This window comes from Canis lupus, chromosome 1 (genome assembly GCF_011100685.1).
Source record: "Canis lupus familiaris isolate Mischka breed German Shepherd chromosome 1, alternate assembly UU_Cfam_GSD_1.0, whole genome shotgun sequence".
In the NCBI taxonomy this organism is placed as follows: Eukaryota; Metazoa; Chordata; class Mammalia; order Carnivora; family Canidae; genus Canis; species Canis lupus.
Genome location: NC_049222.1, coordinates 4,044,637 through 4,066,936, shown reverse-complemented (window position 1 = coordinate 4,066,936; position 22,300 = coordinate 4,044,637).

Below are 22,300 nucleotides of genomic sequence, written 5' to 3'. Positions count from 1 at the left end.
GACCTTGATCATTTTAGGGGCAGGTGAGCTTCATTAGTTCTTGCTGATGGGGCTAATTTTTTTTTCCATTCAAATCCAAGGCCAGTTAGCTTTGATCTGTTCTATGGGCAACGTCATCACCCTGCGTGAACATGTTGGAACTTGTGGGTCAAGGGTCACAGGAGGGCCAGGAGAGAAATAGTGACAATGGTCCTTTATCCCCTGGAAAATGCCTTACTTTGGGCGCTGAGGGTGAGTAACATCCCTCCATGGGAAAGCAGCCCCTTTATTGTGATGAAAGCTCTACCAGAATGCCTTGGAAAGCACCTGTGGTGGGGGGTACCCATGGGGATGGGGACACGAGGGCTGATTTTAAGGAGGTTTCTCACTGTTTCAGGTAGGTTATTGCTGATTTGTCTGTTGCTACGTGTCTCTTCCATTTATTCTGAAGATTCACCCATCCAAGAGGCAAATCTTTCCACAGGTCTGTGCCTCCTTAAGTAATTCAAAAAGCAGCCTTGGCAAGAGATTGAGTTTGAAATCACCATTCCTCCAAACCTTTAGGAATCGCAAGGTAGGATGAGCCAATGAATGATAGACCTGATTAGGTAAGAACTGTACTTGCACGGCTCATTACACGTGTGGGGCTGATGTGAGCAGGGAGGAGACTGAGGGCGGGTCCCTCATGACCTCAGGGGCTCCCCTCCTTTCCAGCAACCCTCCTCCTCATTTCTTCTGTGTCTAAGCTCAAGACATTGTCTGGTTTCTGGCCTCTTCATCACCATTGCTCCAAATTCCTTAAAATAGCAATCTTTCCTCTTTCTTTGGTGTTCAAAAGTGTGAAGCAGGTAGTTCTAAAGAAATTCAAGTCACCACCATAAATCTTAAGTGATTTTAGAAAGATATATAAGACTCCTGAATGATGACATATTTCCAGAAGATCGGTAAAACATTTCTGAGTGATATATGGCTGGGCAGTTGTGTCTGCACCGTGAACCTGAGGGAGAACATCCAGGGAGCACAGTATTTTATGAGTATTATTGGTCATATCTTTTGTTTTTAATCTGCCACAATTGCAACTAAGGAGGGCTGGCCACACAGAAAGTGGGCCTCTGGGATGCCAGGCCTGGCAGGGAGAAGCTCTGGGGTTTTTTATTTGCCACCAGGACAAAAGGTGGGTGGGCGCCTTGGTGTGTGTGACAGGAAGTGGGAAGTGGGGGACCTCCCGTGTCTGAGAAGTAAATGACAGTGTCTGAGAATGGCTCCAGCATTTAAAAATAATTATGGGGTGTGCTAAAGGGGGGGGGTCACTGGATTTATTCACAAAGTCTGTTCTATATTAACTAAATTTGTGATTTTGATCACTGATACACAAGAAAACAGGGGTGCCTGGGTGGCTCAGTGGTTGAACATCTGCTTCAGCTTAGGTCATGATCCTGGGGTCCTGGGATCAAGTCTTGCATCAGGCTCCCTGCATGGAGCCTGCTTCTCCCTCTGCCTGTGTCTCTGCCTCTTTCCCTGTCTCTCTCATGAATAAATAAAATCTTTTTTTTTTTTAAAAAAGAGAAAGCAATACATACACATGCATACACATATAGGGCTGCAAAATGCCCAGGGTGGCAGGCCTTTGCCTTCAAGCCCAGGACACCTCCTTCTCCAAGTGCTGGCGTGGGAAGGAGGGACCCAGACTCGCTGCAGCGGACAACCACATTCAGCACCAATCAAAACGCCGTTGTGTTAGGTGAGCTGGTCAAAATTATGCATTTATCTGGCCTCCAGGGCTAAGTATAGAAAGGCTAGGCTAGGAGGGAGGTCCTGCTGGTCACGCCGATGGAGATGAAAGGAAAGAATGTTTTCTCCCCTCCACTGGGAGCTAATGGGGCGTGCGGGGCTGCTCGCAGCCTCACCCGGGACTGCACTGGTGCATAGCATGTCTGGCAAAGCTACTGTGAAGCACGTTCCACCACCACCACCTCATGTGGATCTTCAGAAACAGCTTCTGAAAATAAGGGACAGTGTAGCTAAGTGTGCATGTTCCTGCAAGGTTCTGTTAAGTTAGCTGCAAGGCCTCCAGGATCAAGGATCCCGTTTATAAAACCACAGTTGTCTGGAGTGTCTCCACTTGGTCTCGCAGGGAGTTAACTGCTTTTGCAAGCTGGTAAGCAGCTCTTCCATGGCTACAGTGGCCCCGGGCACGAATAAGCCTCATCCTCCGAGAAAAAAAAAAAAAATGATCAAGATCAAACCCAAGAGGGATGTTGTGGGGAGTAGATTACATTATACCAAAAATGGAAAAATGAACTTCCAGGAAACCCACAGAGGAAAAGCTCCACAAATCATAGAAGTCTACCAGTAATATACCCCGAATTCAAACACCGGTGCAATTGTATTTGTTGTATGCAACTTTGCTACTCACCTAGTTTATGCACTTAACTGGAGTGATTTTCCACAGGGAAAAATTGAGTCATTGTGACAACCTGCTTCCCCAGAATACAAACAACACAAGAGTCATGTTCTTAGATCTGTCACGTGGAGCTTCTTGGGAGGCCTTCTAAGCCTCTGAGGCAGGACCGGAGATGCACTGGCCTGTGTCCCAAGTGCGTGGTGGGGGAAGTAGAAACGGTACATGTGAAGAGGGGTCTTTCAGGATACGCATTTAAAATGTCTCAGGAGTTCTGGATCAATATTGTCCAATAGCAAATGACTTATTACACATCTTATGTGTAAATTTAGAATTCTCAACCACCAGGGTCTTTCTTCCAGCTCCCTCCTATGATGGGTTTCCTATACTTTGCAGCACCAATCTCATTCATCATTCGGTCACCTTGAGACCCAGACACTCGCCTGGTACCTATGGCGTCTATTTCTGATTAGGCCATACCTTCCCTAAATTAGTTTGCTCTAACTAGAGAATAATGATATTGATGATAATTGAACAAGTCCTTCCCTTTTATGGGAACCATGGGAGCCTAGTGAAGGGTGATGGTGTCCATCTCCTGAGGCCAGGGGCTGCTTTGTGGTCCCCTGTGAATTGTATGCATCTAATTCCCCCTTCAAAGGTGTGGGGAGAAGGAAGGTCATCCTAAATGCTACATCCTACAATCCAGCGAAACACAGAGTTGGGTCGAACAGGAGGGATGGATAATTGTGGAATTAGAGGTAGTTCCCAGGAAAATCAAACCCCTACACACATCAAAGGTTCAAAGAAGTTTTTCTGCAATTTAGCTGCATAACACACAGGTTTTCTGAATCTCCATTCAGCTGTTTCAAATGCTGGCTTTAAAGGGTCCCCTGAGTCCTATAGCACACCCGTGATTATAAAAATATTTAAAGCCACAGAAAGAATATATAGCTGTGCAGACACATGTGTTGATTTATTGTGTACCATGGTTTGATACCACACTGGAAGGCAAGGTTTCAGGCTGACAAAAGCATCAGAGTAGCAGGCTTCAATCCATATATTACGGTACCAGCTCCAGAAAGGGAGCACGGTCTAAAACAAGGCTATAATATAGGGTTTCTGAAAACTCCTCTACATAAGCAGGAGACAACATAAAAAGTTACATGACTATTTATGTGACACAGAGTCGTATTCGTAGTGATATGACCACATAAATAGTATTGTGAATTTTTGGAATATGGAAATTAAAGAAAAATATTTCAAACCTAAACCATATATTATGAAAAATAACAAATCTTCCCAAATGCCGTCAAAGAAAAAGAGATGAGGTGGGAGAAGGGACAAAGTTCTAGAAATATCTACAAGTTTTCTTTATGGATGAAAACTTTTTTAAAAAAACAATAACAAGATGCTTAAGATTTTATATACAGTAAATGTATTATGAGAGATTAGCTCACTTTTTTTTTAAATGTCTTCCACAACTTAGTGCTAATGTTGAAATCTTACAAAATCTGTGAGTTTGTTTCTTGGCGTAGGTGTGCCGGGGGTACTTGTAGTTTCCCGTGTGGAGTGTTGGTCTAGGGAGCCCTTCATGGACCATTCCTCATCTTCCCTCTTCCCTCCTCTGTCTTTGCTCACTAATGCGCAGCTCCCCCCCTAGGCTTCTTCCTGTTTCTGACACCTGCCAAGCCTGTCTGGTTGAGGCCTCCACACTTCCTGTGTCTTAGTCTGGAATGTTTTGAGCTCAGAGCCTTGAGTCCACCAATCTTTCCCTGTATCTCCCTGGATTTTTCTAAGAAGCAACCAGCTGGCACATTCTTCCATGTGACTCCAAGAAAACCCAGCTATCTTTTTCAAAAAATCTTCCAAGATAACCCAGTTACCTTTTTCAATAAGCTTCCTCCCAAAAGGAAGATGCCGTGGTACATGAAGACAGACAGAGGGACCAAGAGGGTGGCCAGAGGGGCCCTATGATGTTTGAATTATTTTAGCAATAATCCAAGAACGGTGCTAGAAGATATATGGTACATGTGTGGGTTATGAGTTAACAAATTAATGAAGTTATAAAATAAATGAATGAACGTGTTCTGCTGATATGGAACACAAGGACTGCATTATGGAGAGTCTCTTGCAGGCTATTCTTATTAAAATCAATCATGAGTAGCCAAAATGGAATATGTGCAGAACAGAAAATAAACGCCTATTTTATGAGATATAACTGTATCTTTAATGTTCCTATCAGCATAATTAAAACCTTCAGAAAGCTTGAATTTGTAAACAGTGATCACAAATTGATATCATATATATTTATGAGCAGTGTTCAAAAAGTGTAGCAGGTTAATTACTGATATATTACACACAGTTCGATATTTTCATTAGTAGTATAATATCTGGTTGGAAGTAAGTGAGTAGCACAAAATCAATCCATCATTAACTATTTGTGAACTAGTATACTTAAAGATTCGAATGTCTGATGATTTTATACAAAAGAAGTGATTTTGGAACATTAAAAAAAAAGTTGCCATCCCCTAAAATCTATTGCCAGATCATTAAAGTTTGTGGAGAAGAGGTTATGAAAGGAGTTTCTGCCATTTTTTTCTTCTTTTTATAATTAGATTACTTAATAAAATATCACATGAACCAAATAAAATTATTGTTTCTATGAAAAGTTGGTTGAATTTTTTTTTAAAGACTCAGTAAAGTTGATACGCCATTGCTTCTGACTGAAGTGTGGACAAGCAAAGTACTCACTTTTGAAAAAAATTCTTTAAAGTCTAAGATCCTGCACCAAGATTGCTTTGCTAGTTTGCTTCTTTCTCTTTCCATTTTAAAGAAATGTATAAAGGGAAACACAGAAGTTGAACCATGGGTGTAGTTGATGCAAAAAAATAAAAAACAGAAAACAAATGATGATTAATCTAACTTGAAAAACAAATTTTGGCCCTCATTGGTGAATGAATGCAGGTCGGTAAATTTTGGTTAAAATTAAAAAAAATTAAGCGAGATGACATTTTTAATAACTTTCCTCATTATGGTATCTAAGATGACTTCAGCTGTACTTGCATAAACAGTAATAGATGATGAGAACTATTTGAGCATATCTTCCTGCAAATAAATGCAGGTAGGTCATTTGGTAATCAAGCAGGAAAGACAATGTGCCAGGATTTTTATGTTTATGACATTCATTTGCCAAGGCAAATGATTTAATCAAGTTGTCTTACTTTGATAAAGCTAATAGTGGCAAAAAGTAAGAAAATGATGACTTGGAACAAGTTTCTTGGAAAAAATCAAATTGACATCAAATTGCCTTATTAGCGTGACTGGATGCTAAGTGACAATGTCAATATTTCAAAGTTCTGAGGGAAGAAAATTTGAACTTAAAATTTCAGACCAGTAAAACAAGTGATTAAGCATATGAATAAAAACACTACTTGGTTATAAAAGACTTGTAACATTTACTTTACCTAGAAAAGTCACTCTGGGAAAGCTGCCCCCAGATTGGAATTGGATACATTCACTTCCTCTTCTTTCCTCACAAGGAGTAACTAGATAATCTCTAAAATCTACAAATCAGCACAAATCAGCATTTTACACACTTTTGTACTATTTGGCATCACAGTCATGTTTAGGCATTATTTGTATAATAATATTTAATTTTATAAAAAATGTTTTAAAGTATAGCAACATTTTTAAGTTCTATGGTACTTTACGGTTTACCGAGAAATTACACCCACGTTGTAAAAGTTACTTCTTTCTAATCTATCATTCTAGGAACTGAATAAAGTAGAGGGAAGAATAAGACTGCTTGTAAGAGAACTACAAACTTTAGGATCCTATTTTAAAATGTCTACTTATGGAAATGTTTTTTGGAAAATGTGTGTAATAAGGCACTTAAAATTCCTCGACTTCATATTTCAGCTTACTAACAATTTCAAAGCCAACTTTTAAAAAAAAGAACACAAAATTGTGAAAGCTTAATTAAACACCAACGTCAATATTTAGGATAAGAAAAAGAAGTCACAAAAATTACAAAGCTATAAACACTTGAGAATATTACAGGCTCCAAAAAATGCTTTACAATTGCATATTTTATTAATCAAAAATCATGTGATTTTTGAATCAGAACTGGAGGCATTAGCATGAACTTGTGGTTTTAGTATACAGATGTGTACATGCACACATTGTTAGTACACATACATAAATGCATTTCCCAGGTCTGTCTGCTGACAGGGCTGAGGAGAAATTACAACTCACAGCCATGAGCATATAGAGCCTGTATCTTGCTTTCTAAGTACCATCTCCAATAATAAAAGGTACCACAGCTCTTGGAGAGATCAGTTGGTTCCAGAGCTGGGGTACAGGAAATACCACATGCCCCTGGCACATCTTGTGCGTCTGGAAGATAAGGGGTAGCTTGAAAAATGGTGGGGTTATGTCAAAAGGGCACAGGAACAAATGTGAAGAAACTCCCAATGGCTACAGTTGGAATGATTTGAGCAACAAAATTTTTTTAAAAAAATGTATTAGATTATAACCCATAGAATAAAATTAATATTCATGAGTCTACACCGACATAAAAAATGAATAAATGAATAAATGGGAGGGAAGTGACAAATATCCCCTATAGAAGAATTCAAATTAATAAATGTAAAAGAAATGAGGGAAATACAAGATCACCCGTAGGCAAAGCTCTTAGTAATAATGTGGGGAAGAACCACAGATGGCCACCCAACTCATTGGGCAACACTTGTAAGAGAAGTAATATGTATATGCATGTACTCAAAGCTCTTACCCCATGTATTTATAAACTACAAGGGAAGAATGATGATTTTACAGGAGAGGAATATGGTAGACAACACTTAAACCAAGTGATCAAGATTAACACCCCAAGTAATAAGAGATTTTGACATCTTATTCCCCGCTGGTAGGATACATTGAAAAGAACGCTACATCACTTCAATGGTATTCTTGCCCCAAATCATAACCTCAATCTAATCCTAAGCAAACACCAGACAAGCCAAATCAAATCGCATTCCACAAATGAACTGAGCAGGTCTCATCAAATGAACGAAGGTCATGAAAGACAAGGAAAGTGAAGAGCCATCACTGAGTGGAGTTGTTTAGAGAGATGAAACAAATACATACAACGTGCATTCTTGGATGGGATTCTGGAACAGAAAATGGACATTAGGGAACTTTGTGTAATATTTGTGTTTTAGTTAATAGCATTGTGCCCTATTAATGTCCTGATTATGAGCCCTGTATAGTGCTTGTATAAGTTGCTAATGTTGAAGCAGTTCTTTCCACCATGGGTGATCTTGTCCCTTGAGACATTTGCCAATGTCAGTAGCCATCGTGATTCTCGGCACTGGGGGAGGGCTGCTAATTGACATCTAGTGGGTGGAGGCCCCTGGATACTGCTGGGGGAAGCTGGGGGAGGGGAGTACGTGAACTCTCACACCATTCTTGTGAATTTTCTGTGAATCTAAGTTATTTCCAAATTAAAGGTTAATATTAAAGGAGTGCCTGTGTGGCTCAGTGGTTGAGTGATCCTGGGGTCCTGGGATTGAGTCCCACATCTGGCTCCCTGCAGGGACCCCACTTCTCCTTCCTATGTTTCTGCCTTTCTCTGTGTCTTTCTTGAATAAATAAATAAAATCCTTTATTTAATAAAATAAAAAAGCTAATGTTAAAAAAAAAAGTTTTCAGGAAATTCCGTAAGAGAAAATCCTTCAGATATTGGGTATTTTACTCTGAATTTTCTTTTTCAAAAGTATATCTTAACTCATTAAATTTTCATTGTCATAGAAGTTCCAATTTTTCTCTTCCCCAGTATTGTGAGATTTCCAAAAAGTCAGCTAACCATACAAGTTCCATTGCTATCTTATTTAATAGCTCTATTGAGTTATCTTTTCATACCCTAAAATTCATTTACATATATAATTCAATAATTTTGTGTATTTACTAAATTGTGCAACCATCATCACCATGAATCCAGTTTTAGAATTTTTCTTCACTCCAATACATTTTTTCATACCCTTTTACAGTTAACCTATTTCCATCTCAGGCCCAGACAACCATTAGTTTATATACAATCTCTATTATAGATTTGTCTTTTCTGGATTTTTCATATAAATGCAATCATACAACGTGTGGTCCTTTGTGACGGAGTTCTTTCACTTAGAATAATGTTTTTGAGGTTCATCCATGTTGTAGCATGTATAGGTACTTTGTTTCCTTTTATTGCCAAGTAGTGTTTGTTGTATAGATAAACATGAGATTTTGTTTATCCATTCATCAGTTGATAGGTACTTGGATTGTTTCCACTTTTGGTTATGAATAATGCCTCTATGAACATTTGTGTACAAGTCTTTGTATGAACATATGTTTTCATTTTCCTTGGGTAGATACCTAGGAATAGAATTACTGGGTCATAGGATACATTTATGTCTAACTTGTTCAGAGACTACCACACTGATTTCCAGCAGGCCTATACCATTTTTCATTCTCACCAGCAATATATATAGGGATCAACATTTCCACATCTCACTGAAACTTAGTTTTGCTTGGTGTTTTAATTATAATAATCCTAGTGGATGTGAGGTGGTATCTTACTGTGGGTCTTATTCATGTTTATCCAGTGATTGATAGCATTAAACATCTATTCATGTGTTTATTGGCCATTTTGTGCATCTTCTTTGGGAAAATTTTTATTTAAATCTCTTGCTTATTTTTAATTGGAGGTAATGATCTTAGTACAGAATTGTAAGAATTCTTTATATACTCTGGATACAAATCCTTTTTAGGACATATAATTTGCAAATAGTTTGTCCCAGTCTTACCTTTTTAATTTTATTAATGGTATACTTTGAAGTGAAAAGGTTTTTAATTTTGATTAAATTCAATTGACCAACCTTTAGTTATATCACTTGTAATTTTGATGTTTGACTGAATAATTCTTAACCTAACTCAACATCACAAAGATATACTATATCTCTTTGAAGAATTTTATAGCTTTTGCTCTTACATTTAGATCCTTATCCATTTTGAATTAATGTTTGTGTATGGTGTGAGGGAGGGGTGTAGCTAAATCAATTTTTCCCCAGTGTAGGGGTGATGGAATCAATTCCATCCCCAATCGGATTGCCCCCACTGACTTTTCTAAGTTGGATTTTTTTCTAATATGTTATCCTGGCAGAAAGAGGACATTGACTGATTTTTTTTAAAGATTTTATTTATTTATTCATAGACACACAGAGAGAGGCAGAGACACAAGCAGAGGGAGAGGGAGAAGCAGGCTCCATGTAGGGAGGCCGATGTGGGACTCGATCCCAGGTCTCCAGGATCACACCCCAGACTGCGCCAAACCGCTGCGCCACCGGGGCTGCCCGACATTGACTGATTTTTATTTTAACTTGTATTTAGTCACTTTGCTAAACAATCTAGTTTGATACTTTTTTTCTTTGTAGTAAAAATCATCTTCAACCGATGATGATTTCACATATTCCTTTCCAATAATTTTCTTCTGAATATATTTTTATCTTAACTGCATTGATTTGGAATTCCCAAGTGATATTGGGGAAAAAATAAAGCTAGTTGCTCTTACCATGTTTTGGCTTCACTGGAGTACTTCTAATGTTTCCCCATCTTCTACAAAATATTTGCTGTGAGTTTTGGAAGATCTATCACTTAGCAGGCTTGAGAACTTTCTATCCTAATTTACTACATATTAGTAAAAAACAGGAACAGCTGTTAAATTCTATTCAGCATCTCTGTTTCTTTCTCTGTCTCTTTTTTTGCATCTGATGAAATGCTTATGTAAATTTTTTATAACAATTAATGCAATAAATCATGTTAACAGACTTCCTACATTTGAATTATAGAATGGAATATACTTACTTCTTTAGAGTGTGTTATATTTTTTTATTTTGTGGGATTCACCAGGTTAATACTTGGAATTTCTTAAACCTATATGAATAAATGAGTTGAAACTGTGTTTTTTAGTTTCCTCTGTTTACCTGGCTCTGTTTTTTGTGTTAGCTTCATAAATTTGTCTGGGAAGTTCTGTCTGCTTTTCATGCTGTCAGGTAGTTTAAGTGACAGAAGGGACTATTGTGTCCCTTGAAAGTTGATAAATAATTCTGTGCCTGAAAACTTTCTGTGGTAGATACTTGAGAATCTTTGAATTTTCTTTTAAAATTATTAGTGTGATAGGTGTTTTTGTTTTACCATGTGTCCCTTTTGGAAGATAATTTTGGTGACATGTTTCCCTAAAAATAATCTATTTCATTTGTTTTGCACGTTCAGATGATTGGAATGACTCTGTGCATATGTTATTGTGTTATGATTTAAAAATTTTTATGTTTATCTGTTTACTACTCTCTTTTCCTGTATCTGTTGTTGGTGATATATATTTATATTCCCTCTCACTCTTTCTCTCAGTTTAGGCTGTCTGTTTTATTGGTCCTTTCAAAGAACTTCTGTTTTGCTTTCCATCAATTTCTGGTACTTATTAACCTCTCTATCTCTTCTTTCTAGCACATAGCACTTGCTCAAAAGAAGTTTGTTGAAAAGCATGTTTTCACAATGAGGAAATGTTTCCACAAAGTGGAAAAAGAGATGTGCAAGAGTCCTATATTTCTCAGACATCAATCCCCAGATTACTGTTGCATCTAATCTTTTAATAAACATTTAACTTGTTCCTTTTGCCAAGCAGAGTATATTTTTATGATTTAAAAAGCAAACCTGAAAAAAACAAAACAAAAAAAACAAAACAAACATGGCATCTCCCGAGATGTTTAAACTGCCTTTGTTTTGGGAAGGCCTCAGCGAAATCATCATCTGTAAGTAGGGTTGCTTGAAAAGCATTCAGACTGTCGGAGAAATGGCCAAGGACTTTAGAGTTTCAAAATACATGAAGGGTCCTGCCCTCTTCAAGGCACATTTGGAATGGAATCATGCGTGATAATGGATGGAGCCCCGTAAGGAGGTGCCTTGCTTGCTTCTTTGCCAAGTGAAAGCTGATGGCCTGCATGCAGTGGTCTCCTACCTCTTCATGCTCTAGGCCTCCCCTCAGAACCCTTGCCGGGCTGCTCTGGGCTGATCCTAGAAGACCAGCCTTTGCAGTGGTTGCTCTGGTAGGGGGGATGGGGACAGGAGAAGGGCTCCTTACAGCCAACCTGCCCAAGAACCAGGGAGATGAGCACATCCTATGCCCTCAGCACTGGCATCAGGTGCACTGACGGGGACGTTTTGAGGAAAGGTCTGCTTGATGGCTTCCCTGCTCCCCTCAGACGTTAGGCAATAATATAGCTTTGCTTTGTCTCCAGTTGCAGGGACAGCCAGTGGATCTGCAAGGTTCCAGTGCTGCGGGTTGAAGCCTGGTGGCACCACAGACTGGATGCAGGAGGACTGGTTCTGGAAGAGGCAGGGCTCAAAGCAGCAGGGAGCAGAGCAAGCTGTGAAGCCTTGTCCCAGAGTCCTGTTCTCTGCCCTGGGTGGGGAAAGGGGGTGCTCCGTGCATGGCCTCAGATAGCCACAGTTAGGACCACTTCAAGGCTGTGTTACTTCACACTTCTTTGCTCTCAGCTTTGGGGTGGGGGTGGGGAGTGGGCAAAGTCTGGGGGGCAGGAGAAGCCAAATTGACCCTGCAGGAGGGCCCCCTGGTTTCAAGAGCAGAGAATTCTCTTGAAAACGCATCTGGAAACCCACTGGAGAAGTTGTGCAGTCCTCCTTCTGAGGGTCGCACACCCCAGCCCTCTACACCCAGGCTCTGTACAACTTGAACTCTCTTAGAGTTGTGTCTTGTTTGGTTTTTTAACTTGCAAGATCAGACACAAGTCAGACATAAAAGGAGTTTTACATCAGCTTGCAGTTAGCTTCTCCCTGTGAAATTTCTAGCTGGTCATTAGCTTTCACTTAGCAACACTCTGGCCGTGAGGGCAGAAAGTTGCTTTTCGCTCTCACAAAGGCCAACAGCCTTTTCCGATGCTGGCAATGCCATTATTGGATCATTTTTCTCACCTGGGCCACTACATACAGAAGTTGAGGTGCCTCGAATGCTGCTTCCGAACTCCGGCCCCATGTGGTGCCCGGGCCCTGGGGTGGGGGCGCCCACATCCGTCACGGGGCTGCCCGCAGCTGTGCAGGCCCCAGCCCATCCATCACCCCGTGACACGGCCACTGCTGCGAGGAGCTTCTGTCCCGCGGGCAGCCCCCCGCACCCCGCCAGGGCCAGACACTCCCGCCACACCCCCGCGCTATCATTCAGCTTCTGGGTGAACTCTGGTTCACCTCCTGACCTCCCACTCAACCCAGACAAACATGAAAGTGTGAGCGGAGCCGCCAAGGGGCCCAGAGGCCTCTGAACCCGTCCTGCTCCTCTGCGGCCCCACATCAAACAGCCCAGCCTCACCCCTGCTGCTGCCATGTGTCCTCACACGTGGACGGGTGGCCCCTGGGCAGCTGCACGGCCCCCGGGGGGCCAAGGCCCGCGCCCACCTGGGCACATGGCTGGCCGGGCCCCACTTGAGTCCGCTGCCCATGCGGGGGGTAAGGCCCCGGGCCAGGGAACACTGAGTAAAACACACTTGCCAACTCTGGGAGAATTTTCAGGGAAAGCTTTGGCCAGAGGCGCCCCCCCATTTCCTGGGGGGACCTCAGGGCAGCCCTCCTGTGACAGGGAGCTTGCAGACCTGAAGGGGGAGGTGTGCCTGGGCTGTTCACTCCGCCTTGCTTTACAAAGTCAGGATGAGGCTGTGCTGAAAAGTGAAACACCCTTTTCCCCTCTTTTTCAAGAATCAGGTGCTAAACAGGGAAGGAATCCTGCCCCATGGGACAGTGGGAGGCAGGGAGCACTCCCCGGTGCCCAGGGCCAGGGGCTGCCTTCTCCCTCCCCGTGGCTCCCTGCTCCAGCCAGGAAGCCTGGGTATCCCCACACCAGCTTTGTCTCAACCTCCCCACAGCTGAGATTTGACTTCACTTCCTCCCTGGGGCCTTTTCCAATGAAGACCTATTCCAGCACTGGTTCTGCTTTGCTCTCTGACCCTGAAACACTGAAGGTAGGGAGCCCAAACTCCTTTTAGTGCTTTTCTTCAGCACCAAAGAGAAAGAACGAGAATTTTGTTCACCCTAAAGTCCTGAAGGAGTGTGACCATCGTTGGCTGGGCCCTACCCTCAGGCTGCAGGGTCTCTAGGAGGAGACCCCAGAGGGCATGGGGGTGGTGGCCAGGCCAGGTCCCTCCTGTGGGTGCAGGGAACCACACTGGGGCAGTTCTAGAACTTGGGGGCGGGGCGGGGGGTGGGCAGAGCCTCCAGGAAGCACACGGCCCGGCCCCATAGGAGAGCTCTGGGTTCAGTTCCTTAGGCTTCTGGGAGAGGAGAATCTTGAATAGAAATAAAACCACTGCTTTGTAGTGACTTGTTGCATGTAATTGATAAATGTATGGGTATGTGTTGATTCTGACCGGCTGCCTTAGTCTATGAACAACACCTGGATTCTGGATTCTCGGGTCATTCCATAATTCGGTTTTATACATCTGAGTATATTTCCATCTCCGTGAGGTCTCAAGTTATGATACTATTTCTAGTCATTTTATATTCAACCGTGCTTTCTTAAAACCTGGCGTATATAGGTATATTGGGGACTTAATTAGGGTAAAAGTCATGGCATAGTCGGACTCTATCTCAGGACAGACTGAATATGGAATGATTTGATACGAGCATAAAATATAGCTTTATATTTCTATATTCCCATGTTACATACCAGCTCAAATACATAGAAGACCTATTATAAACTTCATTTATTAGAATAATGTTTTCAAAACGATCATTTGTTTTGGATTGAATTCTGTCCCCCTCCCCAAAAGACTGAAGTCCTCATCTCTGGACTATGAACGTAACCTTATTTGGAAATGGGGTCACTGTCTAATTAGTTCCAGTGAGGCCATACTGGGTTAGGTGGGCCTTGATTCAATACAGCAGGTGTCCTTATAAGGAAGGAGAGAAATGTGGAGACAGGGACCCGGGGGGAGGATGGCGAGGGGATGCTGGGAGGCAGAGACTGGAGTGATGCATCTGTAAACCCAAGAACACCAAGGGTTGCCTGCAAATGCTAGAAGCCAGAAGAGGCAGGAAGAATTTTCGTATCGGTATCAGAGGGAGCATGGTCCCGCCTACATCTTCATTTCTGCCTTCTGGTTTCCAGAACTGTGAGGGAGAAAATGCTTGTTGTTTTAAGTTGTGCTGTTTGAGATACTTTGCTGCAGAAACCACAGGAAACCATACGAACGTCTAAGAAAGGGGCATGATTATCTCTCACTTCCCAGACACACCTGACACTACAGCCTCTTAGCTTCCTACAGCGTATCCCGAGCATTTTTGTTCAACCCTGTGTGGCCTTTCCTCTTCATTTGGTTCCTGTATACCTAAGAGCAGTGTGGTACCCAGACCAGGGCCCCCCAAAGATGTCCAGGTCCTGCTCTTAGAGCCTGTGACTATATGGGTTATGTGGCAAAGGGGATTTAAGGCTGCAGACAGAATCAAACCTACTAACCTGCCAGCTTTATTTATTTATTTATTTGTTTGTTTACTTATTTATTTATTTATTATTTATTTATTCATAGAGACACACACAGAGAAAGAGAGACAGAGACAGAGGGAGAAGCGGACCCCATGCAGGGAGCCTGATGCAGGACTTGATCCCTGGTCTTCAGGATCATGCCCTGGGCCAAAGGCAGGCACTAAACCACTGAGCCACCCAGGAATCCCCTAACCTCCCAACTTTAAAACAGGGAGATTATCCATGTGGGCCTGGTGTAATCAGGACGGAGCTCAACAGTGGCAGATGGAGTCAGAAGAAGCCAGAGGGACCGCAGTCTGGGAAGGAGTGCAGGTCGCCGCTGGAAGTGGGGAAAGGAAAGGAAGTGGGTTCCTCCCGAGGCTCTGCAAATGCCCTCAGTGCTCACGCCTTGCTCAAAGCCCCATGAGAGTCACATTGGCCGTGAGAGATGCAGGGTGGCAGGATGATAAATCTGTGCTGTTTTCAGTCACTGCATTTGGGGCAATTTGTCGTATCAGCAATAGAAGGCTGATACAAGCCATCAGCCAAATAGTTCTTTCTTGTTTTTTAGAAAATTTGGCTTTTGGTGTGGGAGTTGCATTTTAGATTTTTTAGAATTTTATTCCAGAATATTATCTCTATCTGCATGAATTTGTCTCATCTTATGCTCAAGAAAAGACTATCTGCATGAGTGTTTGCAACAAGACAAGCATAATATAGTGTAAAACCATTTCCCTCCTGTGGTTTTTGTCCTTTTCCTGGAAAAGATTTTATATACTAGCAGTATGCTGTAATGTTCCTGTTTTAGATCAACATTCGTGTTCATGTTGCTATTTTCAGGAGCTTGAGATCATTTAAATCATTTAATGTGATTGGAAGTGTAATGATGAAAACATGGCTCCTAATTTATCATGAATTTGCTGCATTATCAGGTTAAAACCTTGGCTCTATTCCTTCCCGTGTCCCACCTCCCTCCAGTCCTTTGTTATTTGAGCTTCTGGGTCTCGTCATGCATGCGAATGCCAGCATTTCTGTGTGCCCACGGCAGGACACGTGCCTCGGTGGCCACTTTGTTCAGATCTGGTATGAGGTCAGGAACCTGACTGGCCAGTGGGCTTGGATGGGCCATCAAGTCATTTATGTACACCTCCTGGAGGTGTGTTTGAGGGATTGAATAAAAATATTGGATTTGTAAGGTTTGTGCTGGAAAGCTGTAACTAGTGTGTCTTCTCTTGCTTTGTGATGGCAGTGGAGGTCAGAAGTGAGTGGCCCTGCTCTAAATGCAGGCGAGTTGCTCACAGAGCTGAAGGGAGGAAGGAGGATGCCCTGACCATCAGTGCTCCCTTACCTTCTTCTTCCCTTTCTCTCCCTGTCTTTTTCTCTCCTTTTCTTTGTCTTGTTCTGGAGGCTCCTCAGGGCAAAGGAGCGTGTGTGCTTGCACGGGGTCTGCGAGCGAGATCCAGAGCAGCTCTGCTTCCTGAAATGAGGATTTCTGGCCTCACCAACCTCACGAGGCTCCAAAGTGTCTGCATGTATTTTAGCAGGAAAATGATGATTCAGGGAACTCATCGGCTCAGGTGCCTCTCCTCGCTGTCTTCCACCGCGTTGCTCTCCGGGCTTAGCTCCCGTCGGGACCTGGGAGTCACCACCTGAAGCCTTGTTTCCAGATAAACGGGCAGCTAGGCACCCAGTAAGTGGGCAGCCAGGTTCACGGAGACAGCCTTGGGGAGCTAGATGCACACACACAACACACACATGCACAGGACACGCAGGTGCGCAACACACACGCACACAAACATCGTGTGCACACTCACATCGCACGACCCCCACATGTCCACTCTGTGGGACGGTGCAGCAGCCACGCCGAATAACCAACCAAAGAGCTGAAGAAAACCATTTACTCGGCAGAGGAGCTGGGGCCTTACATGAAGCTTCTGTCTCCTAGAGAATCTGGAGGGGGGGTCACTAAGCCAGGTTTCCCTGGTGGCCAGGGTGACAGTGACGCTCTGGCCTCTCCCTGGTCCTTCCTCCTCACTGGCCCATGCCCCAGGTGGCGGGGACACAGCGGCGCTGCTGGCTGTTGGCTCAGCCGACGATTTTGGGGTGTGCGCGGGGTGACAAATGAGTGAGGGTGTGCTCAAAGGTTATTCAAATGTTTCAAATAAAGCATATTTGCGTATGGAAAGGCCAGGGGACATTAATCAAATGTCAGCACCAAGACACTTTGTAGGCTATTTGTGGTATGTGTTTGCTGAGCAGCGGCCTGGCTGGGGCTCCAGGGGGGATGTGTCCCGGCCCCGTGTGAGGACACACACGCACACGCACACACACACACACACAGAATTATGCAGGGAGGCTCCAGCAGCCTTGGGAGCTCACAGGCGGGCACACAGGCACAGGTGCCTTGCCCAGCCCACCGGCGTCCCTCTAAAATACACAAAGGGCCACACCATCGTACCCCCGACAAGGCCCCAGTGGGCTCCCGTCCCTGCCCCCCTTGGGAACTTAGATTCAAAAAAGGAAATATTTTGCATAAAAATGATTTTCCCAGAGTAATGACTGAAATGATAATACGCTGGCGATGGGCATCCATCATGGTAATGACCTCCCGAGCTGCTGCGTTCACAGGACGGTGGAGTCCCCCGGCCCGGATCAGGGGGACCCCCGCTCCCCTCGCCGCCAGCCCTCCCTGCGGAGCCACCCGGCAGCGCTGCGCTCCCTCCTTCGCTCCTATCAAAACAGTACAGCAGCCCCAGTCACCAACTCAAGAGTCTTTTGACAGCGGCAATTAAGCAACTTAATTAATGAGTGAATAAAAATGATAATATTTACTGAATGGGAGCATCCTGTTTTGCATTTTTATTCAAGCTCCGCACCTGAAGAATACCACCGAGGAAAGCTCCCCCACCCCCCAGCGTCACCGAGGCTCCCAACCCTCTGGGTCTCATCTGTCTCTCCGTCTGTCTGTCTGTCCATCACCTCTTTCTCCCTTCCTCCTGCTTCTTCCTCTCCACCTCCTGCTTCCTCCGGGTGGAGCCTGGGGAGGCCTGCAACGGAGCCCACACCGGGCAAAATGCACAGTCTCCAAGGGGAAAAAGTTCCATCTTTGTCGTGGTCTTTGTTCACCCCTAAAAAACCCTCATTCATACATGAAGGACAATTTCGTGATACTTTTCTGAGGCTGAACTTTACATCAAAGTGGGTGATTAATTACTGATAAGGGTATAATAAAACATTAATGCATTTTGTAATTAACCAGCTTAGGAATGACATCCTCCATTTCTTCATGAGTGACAAGCTCACAAACGCGCGCACACACACACACGCTCAGGGAAAACTTAAAAAAAATCCTTTATTTGGCTATTCATCTCAGTAGTACCCTCAATGCATTACATTCTTTTTAAAAGCCACATATATTTTCCTCAATGAAATATATAATCCATCTCGGGTGTAGGAAAAACCCCATACATAATTATTTCATCGTGACAGACAGTGAGTTTTTTAGCTATTATTTTTGACGGTGCTGTCATGGATGCCAAATGCATATTGTGGTGGGAGCCAGCCAAAGTCAGGAAAACCCACCTGGAGAGCAGCCTCCTTTTTTCTCTCGGGAAAGGTTCCCCACGTTTGACAGGCCCACCATCCTGGTTAAGCTTAATTAGTCAAGAGAGAAACATAACTGACTTCAGAGTGTTACGTTTGGGGCTCCCCCTTTTTCTCCCCTTTCCACTCAAAATATGACATTCTTTGGAGAAGATAAAGTTCCAGAGGGGATCTGTGTTCCGTGCCTTCTGACCCTCATGCCATCCCCGCGCAGCGGACACGCTTCTCCGGATGCCCACCACCATGCATCGTGCCCACTTGCGCCAGAGGAACCTGGGGCTCTGCCTCGGCCGAACTCATGGAAGAACGTCACTTTTGAGACAAATGGGTTGATTTCTGGATGAAAGTGGTTAAAACAGAAACACAGAGGATCTGGGTTGGTGGCGAGAAGACATCAACCAACAGCGGAGCGCAGTGGAGGGTGGTGTCCACAGCGCCGCTGTCCGGGCCTCTGCGGGGCCCTCCCACACCCACGCTGGCCTTGACCTGGCCCACGGGACCTGCCGGAGACAAGAGGAGTTCAAAACCATGCTTTCGGGGTTCCCCTTCCTTCCTCGGACACCTGCCACCACCATGGGAACACCAGCCTGCTAGGGATGTGGGGGACACATGGAGACCCCACCCCAGCTGCGACCCCTGCCCTCCAGGCCAGCCACCAGCTCCAGTCCTCAGAACGGCACAACCGACTCACAAACATGCGAGAATGGTGAACTGGAATTTCATATGGCAAGCCTCTGAGTCTTAGGACAGTCAGTGACGTGCTCGTGGCAGCTCACTGATACGGGGGCATTCAGCTGAGCACCTACTGCATGCACAGCCCTGTGCTGGGCCTGGTCGGCAGGCCGAGAGAGCACGATGGCAGACTCATGCTGAGCAAGCGTCGGTTATGAGAACAAGAATATTCAAGCCTGTGCTGTGGATGGAAGGCTGGAGACGCCCAGACCATATTTCTTCTCCTTCACGTGTTTCTTGTACATTTTTGATCTTTCATGTGTTCACATGTCTCTGGACTTCCTGGTGGTAAGCCTGCGAGGGTCCCCTCCCCATCTCCGTGCGGCCCTGCCAGTGGGTGGCCGGCACCTGCTCACCAGCGCCTTTGCTGCTGCGGGAGGACAGGTGGGAGACACGCAGGAGTGACAAGGAAGGAGCTGGCTGAGGCCCGGAGGCTTCCCAGGACGAGGGAAGAGTGAGGGCCACACACAGACGCCCTCCGAGGACCCCGCAGAGGCACCTCTCCAGCTATGAGGCTGGAATCACAGTTTAAGTCGCCGAACCCCCTGCATCCGTTTTGTTTAAACAGTTAACTCTTTTTTTTTTTTTTTTTTTTTTCCTTAACTGGGAATTTATTTATTTATTTATTTATTTTATTTTTATTTTTTTTCCTTTTTTTTTTTTTTTATTGGTGTTCAATTTACTAACATACAGAATAACACCCAGTGCCCGTCACCCATTCACTCCCACCCCCTGCCCTCCTCCCCTTCTACCACCCCTAGTTCGTTTCCCAGAGTTAGCAGTCTTTACGTTCTGTCTCCCTTTCTGATATTTCCCACACATTTCTTCTCCCTTCCCTTATTTTCCCTTTCACTATTATTTATATTCCCCAAATGAATGAGAACATATAATGTTTGTCCTTCTCCGACTGACTTACTTCACTCAGCATAATACCCTCCAGTTCCATCCACGTTGAAGCAAATGGTGGGTATTTGTCATTTCTAATAGCTGAGTAATATTCCATTGTATACATAAACCACATCTTCTTTATCCATTCATCTTTCGTTGGACACCGAGGCTCCTTCCACAGTTTGGCTATAGTGGCCATTGCTGCTAGAAACATCGGGGTGCAGGTGTCCCAGCGTTTCATTGCATTTGTATCTTTGGGGTAAATCCCCAACAGTGCAATTGCTGGGTCGTAGGGCAGGTATATTTTTAACTGTTTGAGGAACCTCCACACAGTTTTCCAGAGTGGCTGCACCAGTTCACATTCCCACCAACAGTGTAAGAGGGTTCCCTTTTCTCCGCATCTTCTCCAACATTTGTTGTTTCCTGCCTTGTTAATTTTCCCCATTCTCACTGGTGTGAGGTGGTATCTCATTGTAGTTTTGATTTGTATTTCCCTGATGGCAAGTGATGCAGAGCATTTTCTCATATGCATGTTGGCCATGTCTATGTCTTCCTCTGTGAGATTTCTGTTCATGTCTTTTGCCCATTTCATGATTCATCATATCAGCAAGAGAAAAACCAAGAACCATATGATCCTCTCATTGGATGCAGAGAAAGCATTTGACAAAATACAGCATCCATTCCTGATTAAAACTCTTCAGAGTGTAGGGATAGAGGGAACATTCCTCGACATCTTAAAAGCCATCTATGAAAAGCCCACAGCAAATATCATTCTCAATGGGGAAGCACTGGGAGCCTTTCCCCTAAGATCAGGAACAAGACAGGGATGTCCACTCTCACCACTGCTATTCAACATAGTACTGGAAGTCCTAGCCTCAGCAATCAGACAACAAAAAGACATTAAAGGCATTCAAATTGGCAAAGAAGAAGTCAAACTCTCTCTCTTCGCCGATGACATGATACTCTACATAGAAAACCCAAAAGTCTCCACCCCAAGATTGCTAGAACTCATACAGCAATTCGGTAGCGTGGCAGGATACAAAATCAATGCCCAGAAGTCAGTGGCATTTCTATACACTAACAATGAGACTGAAGAAAGAGAAATTAAGGAGTCAATCCCATTTACAATTGCACCCAAAAGCATAAGATACCTAGGAATAAACCTCACCAAAGATGTAAAGGATCTATACCCTCAAAACTATAGAACACTTCTGAAAGAAATTGAGGAAGACACAAAGAGATGGAAAAATATTCCATGCTCATGGATTGGCAGAATTAATATTGTGAAAATGTCAATGTTACCCAGGGCGATATACACGTTTAATGCAATCCCTATCAAAATACCATGGACTTTCTTCAGAGAGTTAGAACAAATTATTTTAAGATTTGTGTGGAATCAGAAAAGACCCCGAATAGCCAGGGGAATTTTAAAAAAGAAAACCATATCTGGGGGCATCACAATGCCAGATTTCAGGTTGTACTACAAAGCTGTGGTCATCAAGACAGTGTGGTACTGGCACAAAAACAGACACATAGATCAGTGGAACAGAATAGAGAATCCAGAAGTGGACCCTGAACTTTATGGGCAACTAATATTCGATAAAGGAGGAAAGACTATCCATTGGAAGAAAGACAGTCTCTTCAATAAATGGTGCTGGGAAAATTGGACATCCACATGCAGAAGAATGAAACTAGACCACTCTCTTTCACCATACACAAAGATAAACTCAAAATGGATGAAAGATCTAAATGTGAGACAAGATTCCATCAAAATCCTAGAGAAGAACACAGGCAACACCCTTTTTGAACTCGGCCATAGTAACTTCTTGCAAGATACATCCACAAAGGCAAAAGAAACAAAAGCAAAAATGAACTATTGGGACTTCATCAAGATAAGAAGCTTTTGCACAGCAAAGGATACAGTCAACAAAACTAAAAGACAACCTACAGAATGGGAGAAGATATTTGCAAATGACATATCAGATAAAGGGCTAGTTTCCAAGATCTATAAAGAACTTATTAAACTCAACACCAAAGAAACAAACAATCCAATCATAAACAGTTAACTCTTGAAGAGCAAGACAGGGTGCGTCCCAAGCCAGGACTTCACGGTGGTGAGCCTCAACGAGACAAGGCGC